The sequence below is a fragment of the Ipomoea triloba genome, chromosome 10 (genome assembly GCF_003576645.1).
Source record: "Ipomoea triloba cultivar NCNSP0323 chromosome 10, ASM357664v1".
In the NCBI taxonomy this organism is placed as follows: Eukaryota; Viridiplantae; Streptophyta; class Magnoliopsida; order Solanales; family Convolvulaceae; genus Ipomoea; species Ipomoea triloba.
The window spans coordinates 12,744,307-12,752,523 of NC_044925.1; the positions used below are offsets into that span (position 1 = coordinate 12,744,307).

The following is an 8,217-nucleotide window of genomic DNA, read 5'->3' on the forward strand; positions in this document are numbered from 1 at the left end:
TATAGACCGTGTATCGCACGGGTATCATGATATTAATAATAACAAAGGTTGTTTGTTGATGAATCATGAATGTTTATTTGGGTGTGTAGCTTGAGCATTACGGAGTTTGGTAGTGTAACTTAACTAGATGTCCTGCAAGTAGAGAAAAGTGGAAGAACCTATTAAAATTAACTTTAGCTCAGTTGGTAGAGCCGAGGAATGTAGCTGGAGTAATTTCAGTTGAAATCATCCTTAGGTCGCTGGTTCGAATTCGGCAGGTCGGATTACTAATGTTTTGTTTGATTTATCTTTGCTTTGTTTTCCTATAAAGAAATCATCCTTAGGTCGATCTTTGCTTTGTTTTCCTATAAAGAAATCATCCTTAGGTCGGATTACTATTTGTTTTCCTATAAAGAAATCATCCTTAGGTCGGATTACTAATGTTTTGTTTGATTAATCTTTGCTTTGTTTTCCTATAAAGAAATCATCCTTAGGGAATTCGGCAGGTCGGATTACTAATGTTTTGTTTGATTAATCTTTGCTTTGTTTTCCTATAAAGAGCTTAAAGGAAATGACGCCGTTGCTGGGGATCGAACCCGGGTCTCCCGCGTGACAGGCGGGGATACTCACCACTATACTACAACAACTTGTGCGGCACACCAAGAAAGTCACATATTCCTGTTTCCAGTAGACCCAATACAATGTGTGCGTGTGGCTGTCGATTTCAAATCAAACTAATACATGTCGTAATCACTGTTGAGTTTATTATATTATTACATTATAATGTAAAAATTCAATAATTAACAATCATTTATATTCATATTTACATCCAATACCATCAACAAACTACAAGTATTCATACAAATCCAAGTAAAATTATAATTTACAAGAAACATTAATCAATTCTCATGAATAATCACGATAATGTCAAAGATTTTGATTTACAAATTTAATTTGTTTCGATCTTGAGATATAAAATTGATTACCATAGCTACAAAAAGTAATTAGCGTTCAACATGACATTAATCTCAATTCAAAAATCAAATATTAACTCATATTTTTAAGGTTATTTTTTGTATTCACATATTTCAAAAAAATATTTTTAATAGGTGTTTTTTTTAATTGTATCTTCTGTTATAAATATCAAATGTCAATATATAATCAAACTTATAAATCAACATAGGTCCTTCATAAAACAAAAAAGCATTATTTAATAATAGTAACACATCTTAGCATCTTTACATAACAATAATCATTATAATATATAGACCGTGCATCGCACGGGTATCATAATATTAATAATAACAAAGGTTGTTTGTTGGTGAATCATGAATGTTTATTTGGGTGTGTAGCTTGAGCATTACGGAGTTTAGTAGTCTAACTTAACTAGATGTCCTGCAAGTAGAGAAAAGTGGAAGAACCTATTAAAATTAACTTTGTGCTTCTTATTTCGCTTTAATCCATATGCACTAAGAGTAATTTGAGTTGAAATCCTTATGTCGTTGGTTTGAATCCGGCAGCAGGTCGAATTACTAATGTTTTGTTTGATTAAGCTTTGCTTTGTTTTCTTTGTTTTCCTATAAAGAGCTTAAAGGAAAAAATGCCGTTGCCAGAGATCAAACTCGGGTCTCCCACGTGACAGGCGGGGATACTCACCACTATACTACAACGACTTGTGCGACAAACCAAGAAAGTCACATATTCCTGTTTCCAGTAGACCCAATACAATGTGTGTGTGTGGCTGTCGATTTCAAATCAAACTAATACATGTCGTAGTCACTGCTGAGTTTATTATATTATTACTTTATAATGTAAAAATTCAATCATTAACCATCATTTATATTCATATTTACATCCAATACCATCAACAAACTACAATTATACATACAAATCCAAGTAAAATTATAATTTACAAGAAACATTAATCAATTCTCATGAATAATCACGATAATGTCAAAGATTTTGATTTACAAATTTCATTTGTTTCGATCTTGAGATATAAAATTGATTACCATAGCTACAAAAAGTAATTAGCGTTCAACATGACATTAATCTCAATTCTAAAATCAAATATTAACTCATATTCTTAAGGTTATTTTTTGTATTCACATATTTCAAAAAATATTTTTAATAGGTGTTTTTTTTAATTGTATCTTCAGTTATAAATATCAAATGTCATTATATAATCAAACTTATAAATCAACATAGGTCTTTCATAAAAAAAAACCTTTATTTAATAATAGTAACACATCTTAGCATCTTTACATAACAATAATCATTATAATATATAGACCGTGTATCGCACGGGTATCATGATATTAATAATAACAAAGGTTGTTTGTTGATGAATCATGAATGTTTATTTGGGTGTGTAGCTTGAGCATTACGGAGTTTGGTAGTCTAACTTAACTAGATGAACTGCAAGTAGAGAAAAGTGGAAGAACCTATTAAAATTAACTTCGCATTAATCCATATGCACTAAGAGTAATTTGAGTTGAAATCCTTAGGTCGTTGGTTTGAATCCGGCAGCAGGTCGGATTACTAATGTTTTGTTTGATTAAGCTTTGCTTTGTTTTCCTATAAAAGCTTAAAGGAAAAGACGCCGTTGCCGGGGATCGAATCCGGGTCTCACGCGTGATAAGCGGGGATACTCACCACTATACTACAACGACTTGTGCAGCACACCAAGAAAGTCACATATTCCTGTTTCCAGTAGACCCAATACAATGTGTGCGTGTAGCTGTCGATTTCAAATCAAACTAATACATGTCGTAGTCACTGCTGAGTTTATTATATTATTACTTTATAATGTAAAAATTCAATAATTAACCATCATTTATATTCATATTTACATCCAATACCATCAACAAACTACAATTATACATACAAATCCATGTAAAATTATAATTTTCAAGAAACATTAATCAATTCTCATGAATAATCACGATGATGTCAAAGATTTTGATTTACAAATTTCGTTTGTTTCGATCTTGAGATATAAAATTGATTACCATAGCTACTAAAAGTAATTAGCGTTCAACATGACATTAATCTCAATTCTAAAATCAAATATTAACTCATATTTTTAAGGTTATTTTTTGTATTCACATATTTCAAAAAAATATTTTTAATAGGTGTTTTTTTAAATTGTATCTTCAGTTATAAATATCAAATGTCAATATATAATCAAACTTATAAATCAACATAGGTCTTTCATAAAAAAAAGCATTATTTCATAATAGTAACACATCTTAGCATCTTTACATAACAATAATCATTATAATATATAGACCGTGCATCGCACGGGTATCATGATATTAATAATAACAAAGGTTGTTTGTTAGTGAATCATGAATGTTTATTTGGGTGTGTAGCTTGAGCATTACGGAGTTTGGTAGTCTAACTTAACTAGATGTCCTGCAAGTAGAGAAAAGTGGAAGAACCTATTAAAATTAACTTCGCTTTAATCCATATGCACTAAGAGTAATTTGAGTTGAAATCCTTAGGTCGTTGGTTTGAATCCGGCAGGTCGGATTACTAATGTTTTGTTTGATTAAGCTTTGCTTTGTTTTCCTATAAAAGCTTAAAGGAAAAGACGCCGTTGCCGGGGATCGAACCCGGGTCTCCCGCGTGACAGGCAGGGATACTCACCACTATACTACAACGACTTGTGCGGCACACCAAGAAAGTCACATATTCCTGTTTCCAGTAGACCCAATACAATGTGTGCGTGTGGCTGTCGATTTCAAATCAAACTAATACATGTCGTAGTCACTGCTGAGTTTATTATATTATTACTTTATAATGTAGAAATTCAATAATTAACCATCATTTATATTCATATTACATCCAATACCATCAACAAACTACAATTATACATACAAATCCATGTAAAATTATAATTTTCAAGAAACATTAATCAATTCTCATGAATAATCACGATGATGTCAAAGATTTTGATTTACAAATTTCGTTTGTTTCGATCTTGAGATATAAAATTGATTACCATAGCTACTAAAAGTAATTAGCGTTCAACATGACATTAATCTCAATTCTAAAATCAAATATTAACTCATATTTTTAAGGTTATTTTTTGTATTCACATATTTCAAAAAAATATTTTTAATAGGTGTTTTTTTAAATTGTATCTTCAGTTATAAATATCAAATGTCAATATATAATCAAACTTATAAATCAACATAGGTCTTTCATAAAAAAAAAGCATTATTTAATAATAGTAACACATCTTAGCATCTTTACATAACAATAATCATTATAATATATAGACCGTGCATCGCACGGGTATCATGATATTAATAATAACAAAGGTTGTTTGTTGGTGAATCATGAATGTTTATTTGGGTGTGTAGCTTGAGCATTACGGAGTTTGGTAGTCTAACTTAACTAGATGTCCTGCAAGTAGAGAAAAGTGGAAGAACCTATTAAAATTAACTTCGCTTTAATCCATATGCACTAAGAGTAATTTGAGTTGAAATCTTTAGGTCGTTGGTTTGAATCCGGCAGCAGGTCGGATTACTAATGTTTTGTTTGATTAAGCTTTGCTTTGTTTTCCTATAAAGAGCTTAAAGGAAAAGACGCCGTTGCTGGGGATCGAACCCAGGTCTCCCGCGTGACAGGCGGGGATACTCACCACTATACTACAACGACTTGTGCAGCACACCAAGAAAGTCACATATTCCTGTTTCCAGTAGACCCAATACAATGTGTGCGTGTGGCTGTCGATTTCAAATCAAACTAATACATGTCGTAGTCACTGCTGAGTTTATTATATTATTACTTTATAATGTAAAAATTCAATAATTAACCATCATTTATATTCATATTTACATCCAATACCATCAACAAACTACAATTATACATACAAATCCATGTAAAATTATAATTTTCAAGAAACATTAATCAATTCTCATGAATAATCACGATGATGTCAAAGATTTTGATTTACAAATTTCGTTTGTTTCGATCTTGAGATATAAAATTGATTACCATAGCTACAAAAAGTAATTAGCGTTCAACATGACATTAATCTCAATTCTAAAATCAAATATTAACTCATATTTTTAAGGTTATTTTTTGTATTCACATATTTCAAAAAAATATTTTTAATAGGTGTTTTTTTAAATTGTATCTTCAGTTATAAATATCAAATGTCAATATATAATCAAACTTATAAATCAACATAGGTCTTTCATAAAAAAAAACAATTATTTAATAATAGTAACACATCTTAGCATCTTTACATAACAATAATCATTATAATATATAGACCGTGCATCGCACGGGTATCATGATATTAATAATAACAAAGGTTGTTTGTTGGTGAATCATGAATGTTTATTTGGGTGTGTAGCTTGAGCATTACGGAGTTTGGTAGTCTAACTTAACTAGATGTCCTGCAAGTAGCGAAAAAAATTAACTTTGTGCTTCTTATTTCGCTTTAATCCATATGCACTAAGAGTAATTTGAGTTGAAATCCTTAGGTCGTTGGTTTGAATCCGGCAGCAGGTCGGATTACTAATGTTTTGTTTGATTAAGCTTTGCTTTGTTTTCCTATAAAGAGCTTAAAGGAAAAGACGCCGTTGCCGGGGATCGAACCCGGGTCTCCCGCGTGACAGGCGGGGATACTCACCACTATACTACAACGACTTGTGCGGCACACCAAGAAAGTCACATATTCCTGTTTCCAGTAGACCCAATACAATGTGTGCGTGTGGCTGTCGATTTCAAATCAAACTAATACATGTCGTAGTCACTGCTGAGTTTATTATATTATTACTTTATAATGTAAAAATTCAATAATTAACCATCATTTATATTCATATTTACATCCAATACCATCAACAAACTACAATTATACATACAAATCCATTTAAAATTATAATTTACAAGAAACATTAATCAATTCTCATGAATAATCACGATAATGTCAAAGATTTTGATTTACAAATTTAATTTGTTTCGATCTTGAGATATAAAATTGATTACCATAGCTACAAAAAGTAATTGGCGTTCAACATGACATTAATCTCAATTCTAAAATCAAATATTAACTCATATTTTTAAGGTTATTTTTTGTATTCACATATTTCAAAAAAATATTTTTAATAGGTGTTTTTTTAAATTGTATCTTCAGTTATAAATATCAAATGTCAATATATAATCAAACTTATAAATCAACATAGGTCTTTCATAAAAAAAAAAAATTATTTAATAATAGTAACACATCTTAGCATCTTTACATAACAATAATCATTATAATATATAGACCGTGCATCGCACGGGTATCATGATATTAATAATAACAAAGGTTGTTTGTTGGTGAATCATGAATGTTTATTTGGGTGTGTAGCTTGAGCATTACGGATTTGGTAGTCTAACTTAACTAGATGTCCTGCAAGTAGCGAAAAAAATTAACTTTGTGCTTCTTATTTCGCTTTAATCCATATGCACTAAAAGTAGGTTGTTGGTTTGAATCCGGCAGCAGGTCGGATTACTAATGTTTTGTTTGATTAAACTTTGCTTTGTTTTCCTTGCCGGATTACTAATGTTTTGTTTGATTAAGCATTGCTTTGTTTTCCTATAAAGAGCTTAAAGGAAAAGACGCCGTTGCCGGGGATCGAACCCGGGTCTCCCGCGTGACAGGCGGGGATACTCACCACTATACTACAACGACTTGTGCGACACACCAAGAAAGTCACATATTCCTGTTTCCAGTAGACCCAATACAATGTGTGCGTGTGGCTGTCGATTTCAAATCAAACTAATACATGTCGTAGTCACTGCTGAGTTTATTATATTATTACTTTATAATGTAAAAATTCAATAATTAACCATCATTTATATTCATATTTACATCCAATACCATCAACAAACTACAATTATACATACAAATCCATTTAAAATTATAATTTACAAGAAACATTAATCAATTCTCATGAATAATCACGATAATGTCGAAGATTTTGATTTACAAATTTCGTTTGTTTCGATCTTGAGATAAGATTTTGATTTACAAATTTCGTTTGTTTCGATCTTGAGATATAAAATTGATTACCATAGCTACTAAAATTCGATCTTGAGATATAAAATTGATTACCATAGCTACTAAAAGTAATTAGCGTTCAACATGACATTAATCTCAATTCTAAAATCAAATATTAACTCAAATTTTTAAGGTTATTTTTTGTATTCACATATTTCAAAAAAATATTTTTAATAGGTGTTTTTTTAAATTGTATCTTCAGTTATAAATATCAAATGTCAATATATAATCAAACTTATAAATCAACATAGGTCTTTCATAAAAAAAAAGCATTATTTAATAATAGTAACACATCTTAGCATCTTTACATAACAATAATCATTATAATATACAGACCGTGCATCGCACGGGTATCATGATATTAATAATAACAAAGGTTGTTTGTTGGTGAATCATGAATGTTTATTTGGGTGTGTAGCTTGAGCATTACGGAGTTTGGTAGTCTAACTTAACTAGATGTCCTGCAAGTAGAGAAAAAAATTAACTTTGTGCTTCTTATTTCGCTTTAATCCATATGCACTAAAAGTAATTTGAGTTGAAATCCTTAGGTCGTTGGTTTGAATCCGGCAGCAGGTCGGATTACTAATGTTTTGTTTGATTAAGCTTTGCTTTGTTTTCCTATAAAGAGCTTAAAGGAAAAGGCGCCGTTGCTGGGGATCGAACCCGGGTCTCCCGCGTGACAGGCGGGGATACTCACCACTATACTACAACGACTTGTGCGGCACACTAAGAAAGTCACATATTCCTGTTTCCAGTAGACCCAATACAATGTGTGCGTGTGGCTGTCGATTTCAAATCAAACTAATACATGTCGTAGTCACTGCTGAGTTTATTATATTATTACTTTATAATGTAAAAATTCAATAATTAACCATCATTTATATTCATATTTACATCCAATACCATCAACAAACTACAATTATACATACAAATCCATTTAAAATTATAATTTACAAGAAACATTAATCAATTCTCATGAATAATCACGATAATGTCAAAGATTTTGATTTACAAATTTAATTTGTTTCGATCTTGAGATATAAAATTGATTACCGTAGCTACAAAAAGTAATTAGCATTCAACATGACATTAATCTCAATTCTAAAATCAAATATTAACTCATATTTTTAAGGTTATTTTTTGTATTCACATATTTCAAAAAAATATTTTTAATA

General features: G+C 30.5%; 4 non-coding genes across 4 annotated transcripts; all 4 read right to left on the minus strand.

Moving 5' to 3' along the window:
* Positions 1–3,575: 3,575 nt before the first annotated feature.
* TRNAD-GUC lies at positions 3,576–3,647 on the minus strand. Its single transcript has one exon. It is a non-coding gene; the product is annotated as a tRNA-Asp (tRNA).
* A 928-nt stretch (positions 3,648–4,575) lies between these two features.
* On the minus strand, positions 4,576–4,647 carry TRNAD-GUC. The gene has a single exon. It is a non-coding gene; the product is annotated as a tRNA-Asp (tRNA).
* Positions 4,648–5,574: 927 nt separating this feature from the next.
* TRNAD-GUC lies at positions 5,575–5,646 on the minus strand. The gene has a single exon. It is a non-coding gene; the product is annotated as a tRNA-Asp (tRNA).
* Positions 5,647–6,601: 955 nt separating this feature from the next.
* Positions 6,602–6,673, minus strand: TRNAD-GUC. Its single transcript has one exon. It is a non-coding gene; the product is annotated as a tRNA-Asp (tRNA).
* Positions 6,674–8,217: the final 1,544 nt, after the last annotated feature.